A 16117-nucleotide genomic window follows, 5' to 3' on the forward strand; every position below is an offset into this window, starting at 1 on the left:
TCTGAGTACAGAAGAGCAGACAATGTAGTGACAGAAGGAAGAGATCAGAGCATTGTGATCAAGGAATGCCAGCAGCCTTAGAAGCTGGAAGAGATGAGAAATGGATTTTCCCCTGGAGACAGCAGAAGGACTTTGGGCTTTGTAGAACTCATTCTGGACTTCTGACCTCTGGAACTGTAAGAGAATAAATGTGCATCATTTTCATGCCACCGCCCCTCAATTTCCTAATGCTAATGATTTGCAGAAGTTCTTTCTTTTATACTAGAGGAGATTTGGAGGAAAAACTTTATTCCTGGTTTCCTTTTTGCGTCACTCTCTCTCTTCTCTCTTCCTGGGCTCTCTGTCCCCTTACACACACACATCCAGGGAGGAATTCATGACTGCAGCCTGGTTATGATTTCTGACCCACAAAAACTGTGAGGTAATAGCTATTTGTTGTTTTAAGCTCCTAAGATTTGGAGTACTTTTATGTAGTGGTTGATTACCAATATGTGTGTATTGCTTACAATGGGTGCAATAATACAGGGTTTCTTGTTAAAACCAGTTAATTTTTTGCATCTGCTATGTTCTTTCACTTTTTCTGAGAGTCCGTGTTATGAGTAAAGTAGAAAGAGCCCTCAGTGGGAGACAGAAGACTGAGGATCTAGACTTTATCCTGCCACTAACAAGGTAGTCTTGATTTCCTCACCTGAAAAATACATTGACTGCACATTGGAATCATCTGGGAAACCTGACAATGGCCAGACACTAGGTCCTACCCACAGAGATTCTGATTTAATTGGTGTAAAGTGTGACTTGGGCATCAGAATTCCTAAAATCTCTCTAGGTGATTCTACTCTGCAGCGAAGGTTGAGAACTGTCGCCCTAGACCAGTGGTTCCCAGATGGTGGTCCCCCTGCCAGCAGCATCTGCATTACCTTGTGGACTTGTTAGAAATGTAAAATTGCATGCCCCTCCCCAGATCTGCTGACCAGAAACTCTGAGGTGGGACACGGCAAGCCCCCAAGTGCTGCTGATGTAGTCTACAGTTGGAGAACCACTGCTTTGTCTAGATGATTCCAAGGTTCTTCCAGTTCAGAGGTGTATACATCTGGGTTTTGCTGCTCTGGGGTTCCACATCAGTCTCCTCATCCTAATGCTGTCCACTTAAAGCATGTGGCCTAACCAAATTTCTGGTTGTATATTCTGGTCACCCTGACCCTGAAGGTACAGGTCCTGAAAGCCTACAGTTCTCCCAAAGCAATAGTTGTTATTCATGTGCTAACTGGGGAGCCGAACTGGTAAACGTTGCAGAGCTGAAGTTGCCAAGGAACCCAGATGCACATAAACCTGCTAGCAAACATTGTAATTCTATCGAGGATCTTTTTTCCTCAGGTATGGTATTCTGACATCAAAGAGGACTCAAGTATGCTCTGAGGAGCCCAGAATCTTCTCACCTATATATGTATAGAGTATAAGTGAATATAAATAAAATAAAAGTTGGAAGGTAGAGGAAATGAAAATAAATGAGTCAGATACTGAGAATCAAATAACACTGGGGTCCGAAGCCCTCGTCAGTGTTATATACACTTCTCAGGTTGCCCCGCCTCCTCACAAGGTGAGAGTTTCTTAAAACAGAAGAGAAGACAAAAACAGTCCAGGAAGGAAGCAATAATGACTTTGATGGGAAAAGCAGTGGCTCTCTTGATAATAGGACCAGATTTTGACGGATCACTAGGTGGGTCAACTACAGTTTTCATCAGTTTAGTCAACCCCGCCACTTTGGCCAGCTATATGAAGTCATCTGTTCCACTGAAGATGTCAGGAAGGAATTTGCATTGTGGGAATTACTATTTTGCAAGCAGTTTTCATAACTTAAGTAAATTAGTGTTTAAGTTCATTGATGGCACTTGAATGTGGGTTAAACTGACTTTTGTGGAGAAAATCTGCAAAAAGTATATGGTATATTTGAAAAGATTTTCATGAAAATGTAAAAATTATTACTAAGAAAAATGATTCTATTTCAGGGTTCTGAAAAACACATTTATGTTGAAGACTTTATTTCTGGTATAAATGGGGTTTATTATTATTATTATTGTCAATATAAGGCTTCCTATGTATCATCTCATTAATTTCACATAGTCCTATGAGTAGGGTAGTATGATGGGCCCATAAGACAAAGAAACTAAGAGTTGGAGAACTCAAGGTCAGGGAGAGAGGTCATGCCAGAGTAGGCATGAAAGGCCAGGGAATCTGACTGGTGCTCGTATCTTAATCCCTGTGTTTTCATTTCCCTAAAAGAAAAGGGCAATCCTTCATTCAGAGTCAAAATGGAACCTCAACTAGTTACCTCATTGCTCTTACTCTGTGGCATTTCCCAACCCATCCTTTTGACTGGATTTGAGAACACATTCCCAAAGCTGGCCCTTAGCCTTCCCTTGGTTAAGCAACACAGTTTAAAATCCTCTGGTGTTCTGTCCTAGGACCTGTTTTCCCTATGTCTGATAATTTGCCCTGGTCTTCCTTATCTACTGAATGGCAGTGATTGAAACTGGACCAAACCTGATGCCTCTGCGCTCTTCTAAGCTCTGGAGAGGTGTTTGCTGCAGTGACAGGTGGCTCCTGCTGCCTCCCAGAATCACAGAGTCTTCTATTTTGAAGGTACTTATTTGCAGTGCTTCCTAGCCTCCAGGCACAGATTAAATGCAATTACACAATTTATTACTGTATAATCATTATTTACCTGGGGCTTTCCAAACAATAAACCCTAAATTGCATTCCCCAAAGGTCAAAAGCAATTTTTCTTATCCTTGCAAAGTGCTTAATGACTTTGTACAGGAACGCAATCCATACATATGAGGAGTGAGTGAATATGGAAAATAATTTGTTATTTTGAAATGTGAATGGATTAAATACCTGAATTTTAAAAAATCCTATCATGTACTGGATTTATAAGAAGTCTGCTATAAGGAAACATCATGCTGGACAATAACAGTCCTATTTATTTTGTCACTAAGTTTAGATCCTCTAGTTTAACATGCCGGGTGTCTGAGCTTGGGCTGCTATAACAAAATACCAGAGACTGGTTGCCTTAAACAACGGACATCTTTTTCTCATAGTTCTGGAGGCTGGAAGTCCAAGGTTAAGGTGCAGCAGATAGGGTTCCTGGTGGTTCTCTTTTCCACCTTCTCACTAATCCCTCACATGGTGCAGACAGAGAGAGAGAGAGCTCTGGTGTCTCTTCTTAGGACACCAATCCCTTATGGGGGCCCCACCCTTTGACTTCATCTAACCTTAATCACCTCCCAGTGACCCCACCTCCAAATATCATCATGCTGGGGGTTTGGCTTCACCATAGGAATTTTGACAGGAACAGACAGTCAGTATATAAAACCTGGGAATAGATGAGGAAATTGAGGCCCCATTAGGTGAAAAGGCTTGAAGGAAGGCAGCATTATAGGGACAGACCTCCCTGCTGTGTCTTCTAGAAGGTTAGCCAGAGTGAAGAGAAGCCTATCAAAGAGAGAGGCCTTGTCCTGAATAGGAAATAAATGGATTCAGAAGGAGAAGGAATGAGTACATTGGTTCTGCATGCCTCCAACTATGGAATACCTCTGGGCAGAAAGGGCAACTGTGGAGCCCGTGTGCTTCCATTCTCCTTCCTGTGCTTCTGACAGGTTGCTGCTAAAGCATTCTTTGGGCCCAATCTCTGTGCAACCTCAGACTCATTTTTTACCCCAATTCTGTTGCTATTATTATGTAACAGAGACAGGAGGTGACATTTTCTTGCAACAGGGTCCAGGACTGATTAACAAAACAGTGTCCCTGGACCAACCTCTGTATACAACTACATACAGACATTGCTCCAAATTCTTCCCTCCTGGTTCCTCAGAGGGCTGCGCTGGTGTCCTGCGTTAGCTCTGGAGGCTGTGACTGGCTTTGTGCCCTTCACCTCAGTCATGGTTCCCTGACTTTCCCAACATCCTCTACTCTCACTTCCAGCTTTGAGGAAGTAAAATGTTCATTTCCCTTGAAGGAGTTACTGGTCTGCTTACACACACGTGTGCTCTGATGGCAACCCTGCTCAGGCGATGGAAGTACTCTGTCTCTCTCTCTCTCTTTCAACCTTTGTTTTCTAGCGCGGTACTAGCGAATTGTAAAATGAATGAACGGTTGACATGCGCAACAGTGCAGATGAATCTCAAAATCACTGCACTGAGTGAAAGAAGCAGATAAAAGCAAAAGAGTACAGACTGTGTGAGTGTGTGTCTACAAAGTTCTGAAAAATGTAAACCAGCCCGTGGGAGGAGAAGCTAGACCGGTGTTTGCCTGGGGGCTGGGGCCAGGGAAGAGAGTACCAAGAAGGGAGGGAGGGACTGTAAAGGGGCATCAGGTTTTTGGAGGTGATGGTCATAGCTATTCTCTTGATTGTTTTCACAGGTGTATATTTGTCAAAATTTAATGAATTGTTTGGTCCTTTTGGATTTTGCTTTTAAGCTTTGTATTAAACAAGATAGAGAACCATTTCATCAAGGGCTATTTTTCCCCATTACTGACACAAAACTATTCTAAATATTTTACCCAATACTCCATGAAATATGAGATTTTCCACACTGAGTGCTGGGAAAAAGAATTGTTCCTGGCCCCATGTCAGCTGTGGGGAATGGTTCCCTGACTCCCTCCTAATGGCCTCAGGTGCTGTGCTCACACCCACATGCTGATTAGTGCGCAGCTGCAGACCTGGGGACCCTACAGACCCCTGGGGTTGTCCACCCATGCAGCTCTCTTTGCTTCAGGGCTCTGCCCTCCGAACTCCAGACATGTTGGGACCTCCACTGTCTCAGCCCCATCACCTGGACTCAGTCAGTCCACAGCACCATGAGGCTTCTCCCTGTGCCATGGCCTGCAAACTCTCTCCAGTGCATGAGGTGTGGCAGCTGTCAGGCTGGCATCATTAACTTATGTCTCTCACTGATCACTGTCCTTTATTGCCTTATGTCTTCTGCTTGAAGAATGCTGTTTCACAGGTATGTTGGTGTTTCACGTGAGGGTAAACCTGGTCCCTATTACTCCATCTTGACCAGAAACATATGTCTCCTCTTCTCTTGGATTTATGAAATGGTTTGGATCATTGGATGAGGCACTCCCTTTGAATTCTGTGTCCTGAAATTACCTTTAAATGACATTGTGTGACAGCACATCTTTTTCCTTTCCTATCCCCATCAGTTAGAGAAGAGAGTTTGAACATTGCATTAAATATCCCCCTTCTCTTATAACTGACATTATATTTGTACAATATAACTCAACTTGGAGGCCTATACACTAAATCTAACTCAAAGATGTGTGTGTGTGTGTGTGTGTGTGTGTGTGTGTGTGTGTATGTGTTTGCTTGTACCATGCTTATAAACACTCACTAGTCTTCAACATTAAAGCACTGGAGTTTTCTGTTGGGTATATGGATTTCTGGCTCCTCTTGAAGTTAGAAGACCTGACATCTTTGCTTCATGATCCCGCACAGGACCATTTATCTAAAATGCATTAGCAGCAGCCCCTTTTTGAAGGGGCTCCCCACTTTGACAAAGGCCTCCCTAGGTACTCACCCCTCATTTCTGTGTCTTGACTGGCCCCAAGATGGAAGAGGATCTGTGGGCCCCAGTGTGGAGGCCAAGAGTGTAAACTCTGGAGTTCAAGGGCTCCTGGTTCAAGTCTGTATATGGCGTTCTGGCGACTTGCCTCAGTGCTTCTCTCCACATGCTCGGTGCTAAGGATGCGCTTCTTGCTTCTATGCCCTTTATTTTTACCCTTGGCTCCCTTACAGAGTCTGGCTTTGCTGTTCCATAGGCTTTGTTCCCTGTCTAGTCTGTACTTTGCCTACAGATCCTATAACCAGCAGAAAGACCAAAAGACTTGCTGATGGATTCAGTAAATCTTTATTATTCCTTTTGGGCAAATACTTTGTACCAAGAGAACTCAGAAACCAGAAGCCACTGTAGAAGATTCTTCATGGGTCAAGCGCCTGTTCCTGGATCAGTCAGCTTTGCTTATAATGTTGCAAATCATATGATCAGCTTTCTCCAGGAAAGACTGTGGGCTTGCCAGATTCTTAGAGAAGGATAGATTTCTCTAAGCTACTGCATCTAATTGACTTCATCTATTGCCTAGGAGCTACAAGGAGTTGGTCCTGTAACTTTACAATAATGATGATAACACAAGTAATAAAGATTATAGCAACAAGAGCTACCTTTTGTCAAACACTTACTACTTTGCCGGCATTGTATCACGTACTTTACACAAATTAGCTCATTTTTTCCCCATAGAAACTATAATAATTATGGACTTTTTTTCCACCTTAAGGATGAGGAAATACTCTCAGAGAGGTTAAGTGACTTTCCCAAGCTCATGTTAGGGTGAGGAATGGAATTCAACCCCAAAAGGTCAGATTCTAAAACTTTTTGCAATGAGGCACAGAGAGAAAACCAGATCTTCAAATAGGGGGGTGGACCAAACCTGTGGGGTAGGACTTAGCATTGTCATGTTGTGGAGGCCTCTCAGGGAGACTGGGAAGGGCTTTGGAGTCCAAAGTGGAAAGGGCAGGAGGGGCATCTGGTGGCCTGTGAGTGGTGCCCATGTAGAACAGTAGTTTTTCATTACAGAAACAACACAGCTTCCTGTACCAGCAGACGAGGTCCCAGCCCTGCCATCTACTTGATCCACAACCTTATGAGAGTTTCTTGACCTCCATGAACCTCAGTTTCCTTTCCTTAAAATACAGAGAATAATATTCTGCTGCAATGTTGTGAGGGTCACTTAAGGCGGTCTATGTGAAAGTTTATCAGATAGGGTATTCAGTATATTCAAAACAGTAGTTTCTGTTGAAAGGCTGTTTGGAGATTTAAAAGGGGATAAACGTGATGGTTTCCTGGGACATAGTACACACTCAGTGCACGATAATTATTAGAGTTCCACAATCTTGTATCTGTAATTCCCTAACCCAAAAGGCACTGAACTTGAATGTTTAGTGCCAAAATGAATTTGAGGCCAAAATCTGACCTGAGGTGAGGACACTCTTAAATCTTATACCAGTCAGATTTTTTGATAATGGGGGTCCTGTGAAATATACTGTATATACCATATCGTGTCTCTAAGGTCAGAAGATTTCTGAATTCTGAAACTCCTCTGGCCTCAAGGATTTTTGGATAAGTGACAGTGGATGGACGTTATTGTTATTATTATCCCTTTATCTGGTTCCCTGTTTGTTAATGAGTCCTTCCAGAAACAGCAGCCTGTCTTACTTATTTAAGCATGTTCTCTCCAATTCCTAGGGTAAACTCCTGGGGCATGGTTGGTAATTTGTAAATGTGCACTGATTAAACAAATGAACGATAGGGTCTTGGTGGTGAAGGAAGTAAAAGTGGAGTTCCAGAAAATAAGAGAGGAAGGCTATGCAGTGTTTTCTCCCTTTTCTTAGGTCTTTTAAAGATGCTGAGCTGTTTGAGGGACCCACATCATTAACGGTGGAGTTGGGAGGAAGGGCTGGAAGCAGCCCCAGAAGCCTGAAAACGCCATTCAAGGAGTGGTACTGGCAGCAGCTCTGTGCTTCGCGATTCCGTCAAGGAGCACAGTTGCCTTTTTTGGAGGGCTGGCTCAGACACAGTTGGTGTTACAGGCTTTGCAGCCATAATGCAAGGAAAAGCTGGGAAAATCCCACAAAGTGAAATTGTATCTGCTTGCGGTCAAGTCGGGATTCCAAATTTGGACAGTGGAATTTGGTGGGAAAAAGTGGGAAATGCATCAGGGGGTTACATATGGAACCTAAGATTTATCACTATGGCAAGTGGCTATTTCCAAAGAAACCAGTGAGTTGTGGTAATATTTCTGTGAAAGGGGAGATGGAGGAGGGACTCACAGCTCACTGCTGATGTGATCAACCTGAATCTTTGAACAAATGTAAAAATCAAAGTTTTCCATGATACTTTTCAGATCGATGCTCACCAGGATATATGTGAACATTTAAAAAACACGAGAGCAATTGATTACAACATAAAATACCAGAGGCAGTCAAAGCAGTTGGACTAGATGCTGAATAGTATGTTGCCAAGCTTCTGTTTAAAGCTATTTAAATGTATCTCAATAAGAGAGTTGGAGGCCAGAAATGGCCAGCTCAAGCCAGGGCTGGCTCTTAATTCAACTTCAGGAGTGTGTTAGGTAGGAAAGGCCATCCGAAATGTGGACCAGCTTAGCAGCCCTCCAGCTCTGTGACATTGGATTTATCAGATGACCTTTCTGAGTCTCAGTCTATAATCTGTCAAAAGGAGATTCTAACATTTGCCCCAACTCTTTAAGGGCAAATATGATCTGCATATGAAACAATCAAATGCTGTTCAGACACTGTATCTCAGAGGGATCTGGGGAAGCCACCATCAAAATAATCTGCCTTCCTTGTTAGAAATGTCCTCATTGTACAAGAACTATTAAGCCTGAGGCTGGCAGCTCAGGTGCCGGCTGAATTTGGTTCATAGCTTCTAGAAATCAGGGCACATCATATAAAATCCTAGACCTCTGGTTTCTATTGGAAGATTGGAGACTCTGGAAACATGGCTCCTCATTCCAGCACAGCAACACAGACTCAAAATCCAGAAGACAATTCCCAGAAGAGCAAGCACTTTGGCAAACTGGAGCACCTTGAAATGTAACAGGAGGATTCCAGGCCAGCTGGTCCCGCCCTTCCTCACAACGTCATCTACTTAGTCCATGCATGCATTTGAGATTTTGACCCTTACTTTAAGGCACTTGAAGACCTCAGCTGAGATGCTAATGATTTTGGAGAAAGTGAAAACATCAAGTAATTATGAAGCACAAACATGCTAATTGAAATCTATTGAATAAAAAAAAAAATCCCCAGTAATTTAGCTAGGCTGGTCACAGACACAAGAGAGCAGAGAAAGTCCAAATGCCACCTGGGGGATAAAAATGAGTGGAAGGTCGAGAATTTTTGCCAATGGTCCATTTAGATTTCTAAACAGTAGCTGCAGATTGCTGACTGGGCAGTGAATAGCTCACACCATCTAGGCTTGGACCCAACAAGAAAACATTTTCTATTATCTTTATACCAGAATCTCATTCAAGAATCTGAGACAGTTAATAATGCTAACCCCCAGAAGCCTGTCATTTGTTACTCATCTGTACATGCAAACACACATCTCTGGCCTCATATCACCCAGCTTCTCTCTGTTTTCTCCAACCAATGTCATTTCCCATCTCTCCTTCCTGAAAAACCTCTCTGCTTCAGAGGTTCTAAATCCTTGTGCCCTCATGAGTCTTTCTGCTAGTCAGGTGAAGCCTATGAACCTCTTTTTAGAATAATAATTTTAGATGTATGAAATAATATTTGTTATAATAAATGTGAAATAATATGGTATTAGAATACATATAGTCAGTATCATGTTATTCAATATACATTATAAAATTCAAAATAAGCTAATTCTAATTAAAAACAGCCATCAAAATTTAAGAAAAAGCATTTGTGTTATAATGATAGGTGGACTTCTTTAGTAACACATCAAATAACAAGATTTAGCAGCTTGTTTAATAACTACCATAATTCCAAAGTGGTAGTGAATATAAATGACATTTGTTGATATCTGTAATGCCATGATTGTAATGGGATGTGAAAATACCTGTGATTTCCACGATGGCAGTTAAAGTTACTGTGAGTGGCTCTGTGGTTTGTTCCTTATAATCACACTTGAGGGAAATGCTAAATTTTAGATAGAGATGAATATAAATGTTATTCATTTTGCTTATTCATAATTATATTCCCAGCTAAATACACAGACCCCCCTAAATTCCCTCTCTAGACTCCTCCCTTTTCTCTATGATATAAAACATGGGTTTTAGGGTGAGTGTCTTTGCCTAACCCTGCTATTTCTACCCATATGACCTTGGCCATGTATTTGATTGTATTTTCTCATCTCCAGCTGGTAAATAATGCCATTACTGGGGCTGTCATGATACAGCTGCTGCATGACGACACCAAGCTCTCAGTGGTGTCTGGGTCAGTGTCCCTCCCATCCTGGACAGTTGGCTAGTTGCTTCCTACCTGTTTTGGTGTGATTTTGCACAGAGTTTACAATGTGCAGGACAGGTGTTCACCAACCTGCAGGACTCGCAGTTGCATGAGGGGCTGCATATTTGAATCATCTGGCTGAGTGTGTGGTGGGGAGCCAGCTTTATTTTAATGCATGACTACTCCGGAGATCCACAGGTGAGCAGCCTGGCTCTGGCCTGATGGTTGCCATCATGGTGAGTGGGAAGAAGTCTTTTGCAACAGGCATCCTTGAGCCTGACTGAGAATCCAACTCTGGGCAGGTCTAGTGTGCAGATGGTATGAAACAAATAACATGATGTTTGCTTTTTTTTCATTTTAGATTCTCTTTTCTCTTTCTTTCTTTGTCCTTTTTATGGACTAAAAGAGAAAGATTGCATGTGTATGTGTGTGTATGTGTTTGAACTGTCCCTGCCTGTTTGTATGAGAACTGGAGTGAGAAGACATTGTGGCGTCCACTGCAGAACCCAGCCTCTGCCCAACCTCAAGTCCCATGGAGAAGCCCTGTCTTAGCCAGCTTGGGCTGCTGTTACAGGATACCATGGGTGGGTGGCTTAAACAACATTTACTTCCTGTGGGCTGGGGGCTGGAAGTCCAAGGCCGGGGTGGCAGCACGGTCAGGCTCTGGTGAGGGCCCTCTTCCTGGTTTCCAGATGGCCACCTTCTTGCCCAATGTGACTGAGAGTGAGAGAGAGGGAGCACCTTTGTATGTTTTTATAAGGATGTTAATTCCACTCCTGAGGGGTCCACCTCCCAAAAGCCCCATCTCCAAATACCGTCATTTTGGGGCTTAGGGCTTCAACATACGAATTTTGGGAAATCACAAACATTCAGTCCACTGCAAGCTCCCAGAAAGTAGTGGAAGCAACTCTTCCCTTAAGGTACTCTGAGAGACAGTGGGATACCAGTGTCTTTGTTCAATGTTCAGTTTTCTCACTCTTGGAAAGAAAAGTATGGAAAGTGAAGGGTGCCATCTCTGTTCTGATGCATTTGCATATATCTTCCTATTTATTCCTTATTCCAGCTCTGCAGAGTAGATATTTTTTCCCAAGGAAAATGAGACATGAAACAACCTGTCTGAAGCCCCCAGCTAGTAAGTGGGTGTGTCTAGGAGACATCAAGGTGGCCAGTGTGACTGGGGCAGCTTGGGCAAGGGACCAGGGATCAGTGGTGGGGTCCCAGAAGCAGGTATGTTAAAAGGCTTTGTTTTTTTTTTTCTAAGTGTGATGGGAAACTGCAGGAGACGTCTAAATGAAGTGGTGACATGGTCCGACTTTCTGGCTGTTGTGTGAAGAACAGACCAAAGGGAAGAAAGGTGCAAGCGGAGAGGAAGGAGTCCTCTGCAGGAATCCAGGCACGAGGTGACGGCCGCTTGGACGAGACTATGGCTTCTCAACCTCAGCGCTCTCGTCACTTCGGACTGGGTAAGTCTCGGGTTGTCGGGCTCTCTTGTGTATGGGAGGACGTTTAGCAGCCTCTCTGGCCTCTACTCACTGGGTATTAGTAATGCCCCTCTGCACGAGTGTGACAGCCCCAAATGTCTCCAGACGTGAGATGTCTCACACAATTTATTCATATTTCAAAGTAAGTCATTTCTTTAATAACTTGTCCATACAGGTCTGGACAATTAGTATCCAGACCTGTATGCAAATGTCCCCTGGTTGAGAACCAATGGATTACTAGGCTGTCAGTTTCAGAGGTGTCAGAAAGAGTTGGATTTGAGTGGGGTGTCTCCCAACCTAAACAACTCTTTTATTTACTGCGATTTTTACTAGGATTCAAAAAAATAATCTCAACTTAGAAAATTTTAAAATGATAAAGAAACAGGAAAATCACCTACAAGCCATTACCTTGAGATAATATTATTCAGTGAATTAGATGATTTTTATCCAATTAATTTGTAATAAATTTTTACTTGAAACTGTAATTTAAATGAGTCTGTTTTCAAACGTTAGTAACAATTTTCTCAAAAATATTCGATCTGACTTTCCCAGGTCTCTCCCTTTATTTCTTATTCATCTCCTTCCTCCCATCCTTCTTTTTTCTTTGTACATTTTCCTTTCCCTCCTCAAAACCCTCTCTCCACCTTTTGCCCTCAGATGCCTCCAGGGCGCTCAACCATCCCACACCACTTCAGTTTGATTCTGAGTCAAAGCAATGAAGATAAAATATGAATGGGCGTAAGACATGGTCTTCCACTTTCGTAAAAGGAAAAGGAAAGTAAAATTACTGCCGGGTCACCCAGAACAGGTTCCAGTTCCCAAGAGCCAGGGAAGAATTTTCAAAGTAAAAAAAATCAATGGCTACGAAATTACACCCTAGTCCAGGGGAGAGTTCTCTGTCTGTTTTCCCAGTGAACATCCATCTTGCTATATATATAGTGGCGCAGACAATTTGCTGCAGTGAAGTTTATCTATAAGTGTTTTAATTAAAGTTCTGACAGCCAATTGAAGCCTTTTTTATTTTTTGGATGTGTCCCATCAGTCTTTTCTGTGTCCGTGAATGACCATGCCTGGGGAGTTTAATCTGTCAGGGAGGAGGGAGTTAATGTCCCAGGTGGCATTAACTGATCAGGAAGGAAGGGACACCCATGGTTTTCTTTTTCGTTTGAGCTCCCCAGACTCAAAGTTCCATAAAGGCATCTCTTAATTAATGTTTGTTAAACTCGAGAGTTGATAAGCTTTGCTTTGGGACTGTGGTGGAGAAGAGGGTGCAATTTGAATTTAGTCATCCTAGGTTTATTTGCTGCCTTTGTCTCTTACAAAGTTTGTGCCTTTGGGCAAGATGTGGATATATCAAGTTTCACTCTTCTTATTTTTAAAGGAGGACAATTAATATCTAGCCTACAAGGTGGTTTTGCATTTAGCGCCTCCATCTCTGCGGTGGTTCACTGATACTCACAGGTCACACAGTCACGACCTGTTCTTGGGGACATGATACCTCTCTTCATCAGTCTGCTAGAATGATCTGAAATAAAGGACAAAACATCTACTTTAGTGACATAACCCAGAAGATTATCAAGACTTCTGAGTAAGCCATATATTTGATACTATGAGGACCAATTTTGACTTTGACTTTGAAAAGTCTTGGATGACCCATTTGTCCATTTAGTCTTCTCAGCTTCAACCCCTGACAGTTTTTCTTCTTCCAAGTGGGCACGTGAGACTAAAATGCTCACTGCATGCACGTTTAGATTCCCATATTTCCCCTCTGCTCAACCTTTGTCATGACAAGTTGTCACCTTTGCCTCCACCAGCAGTCATCTCCATTCCCAACTGCCCTCTGTGTCTACTGGCCAAAATAGTTTCCATTTCCACCTTCTGAGAGGGCACAGACCATGTGATGACGCTGTCCTCTGAGCACACAAGCTACTGTAAGAATCAATTAGAGGGAAGGGAAGTGAGTCTTTAATGGGCTGTAACCATCCATTGTGTCTCTTTTCTTTTACCTGGTTATGGTCTTGGCTGAAGGGTAGCTTCTGGTCCCCACTGAGTCTTGTAAGTTCCTCTCTGTACAATTGTCTTTCTGTGCTGTAAGCAGATGGCATGAAATCATAAATGTGAATTGGCCATGTAAAGTGTAAAGCCTTGTACGCTTCTAAGACTATAAAATTATTATTAACCTGTTGTCTGCTTCATGGTGTTCTTCTTGACTGAGAAGGGATCATAGGGGTGATGGGAAAGGTTTATGTCAGTCTTATCACAGTGGGAAGAGTTGAAACCAAGATAAATAAATTAGACCCTCAGGGCAAGGATTGAGTTCTTACTATCTGAAAGATTTTACGTTAGGTTCAGGAGATATGGAGAAAACTAATCTCAGTACTTGTCCTGAGGTGATCCAAGCTTAGAAGGGGAGACAGGCACAGTACTGTTCATGAAAATACAACATGAAAGGGCTGTCTGAAGTGAGTAACAGTGATGTGGGAGACCCAAGAGAAGGGGGATGGACTTTGTTCTAATGAGGCAGTACATCCTACCGCTTTTTCCAGAGGTGACAGGAGAGCTCAAAGACCCGTGCAGGTTGGAGCTAGTCTTTAGCTCACCAGTGTTCCCAGCCTTAGAATAGGGCTTGGCACATAGTAGGCACTCAGAAAAATTTATTGAAGAAATGACTTACTTTGAAATCTGAATTGGAAAAAGAACACTGTGGCAACTTACTTGGGGCCAGGGGAGTATGTTTGGGCATGGTATTTGTGCCTACTATGTGGGGCTTCAGACTTTTCTAGTACCTGCTAAGTGGGGACTGTTCCTCTCCTCAGGCAGTCCTCACTACAAGGGATAGAGTTTGATCCAATCAATGATTGGGCCAACTCTCCTTTTATGAATCAATTCCAAACCCTTGATATCATTCCTAGCTTGGGTTTCTGGAAGAATTTTGATGGAATTAAAGGGAGTAGGAAAGAGTTAACTACTTTTCTAGTATCACCAAGGACCTAGCTTGGCACCAGCAAAAATCCCACATTTTTTCTCATTACTAGAATTCAAACTATTCAAGAAAATGATTATACAACCAAACAAAGGGAGCCAAGCTAATGGTCAATGTCCCAAACAGGTTATTGGTTGAAAACTAGCTATTTTTCACTGTTGATATTAAAAGCAAAATTCAAATTTGCATTTAATAAGTATTTGTTGAATAATTGAATATTGCTAATTTATTGTCCTACAGTTCCAGGTATTTTTTGTGAGAATGGAATAGTGAATTGTAGTGCATTACGATTGGACTTTGACATGTATGCCAAGAAGCTTTGATTGTGGAGTAAACAGTATGGGATTGGTGGTCTGGAAAGGTGACTTGAAGTCCAGAATCTCCCATGGGATGACTGTGGGCTGAGCACACCTGCTTGAGGAACCTAGATGATCTCACTGTCTAAGCAGGAGTTCCTCCAGGCTCTGAGATCCCAGGGTTCCATCACCATCAGTTCCAAGTGCGTAACTCTTGTCAAAGACAGTGAGATGTTTTGTTCTTAAGGAATGGAGGAACTCACATTTGTGTTTGTATCCCCCATGGTGACAGAATCAAGGAAACCCAAATAATTAGCACTGGTCTAAGGACTTCATTTTTAGGCATGGGAATTAACTTGCCCAGGGTCATGGAGCAGATCTGGAGATGGGCCTAGAACCCAGGGTTTCTAACCCTCAGTCCAAGATTCTCTAGGTTTTCACCATAGCAACAATCAAGAATAGAGGCATTGTGCTGGAGAGGGTCAGACTGAGGTGCATGGAGATCAATGGCTTGTCTAAATGATGTATTGGTCTCTGTGACCTTGAATGAATTGGTTGTGGGTTGTGGAGATCTATTGACTTGGTTTTCCTATGGCCATTTTACTGCTTGTTTGGAGGTGGACTCTCCTTGCATGTTCGGTGAGTGCTTGTGACATCCAGAGGACTGGAATAACCAAACCACAGGCTTTCCAGGCTGAGCTGCGTCTACAGCAACGAAGTGGTAGCCAATAGTCACACTACTGCCAGGTCTGACACTGGCCACCCATGCTTCCAAGTCCCTTAGTTCTAATCTCAGGGAAAGCTGTGATTTAGGACACATAAAACAAAGAGAGGGCAGAGTAAGTCAATAACGTTTTCCTCTTGGGGTTTGAATAAAGTTGACCTAAGATCCTTTGCTTGTCTTATGATTGAGATAATTGGGCACATCACCCAGTCTGACTGGAAGCAACATAGACAGAACAGTCTGGGGAAACCAAAGTCCCCTTTGGCTTTGTTGATGTCCAATATGGGACAGGGTTGGTTCTTAAACATTTTCAGGGATAACTAGGTATGTGCATTGACTGTAATCCATGCAAAGTTCAGATCACTTAGTATAGTGAATTGAAATGGGGCAATGAAGGGCGTTTCATGAAATAAAGCCTTCATGTATATTACTCAAGCTGTCTGTGCATACACACGTGCAGTCTCTCACTTGGGAGATAGCCACAAGGACCTGAGTTTTCAATCAAAGGTTATGCTCACTTTATTTAACTAAATTCAACAAGTGACAGATGTGATAACCTACAATGGAGATATGGAGGAAATTGCAAGA

Source organism: Manis pentadactyla, chromosome 3, assembly GCF_030020395.1.
Source record: "Manis pentadactyla isolate mManPen7 chromosome 3, mManPen7.hap1, whole genome shotgun sequence".
Classification (NCBI taxonomy): domain Eukaryota; kingdom Metazoa; phylum Chordata; class Mammalia; order Pholidota; family Manidae; genus Manis; species Manis pentadactyla.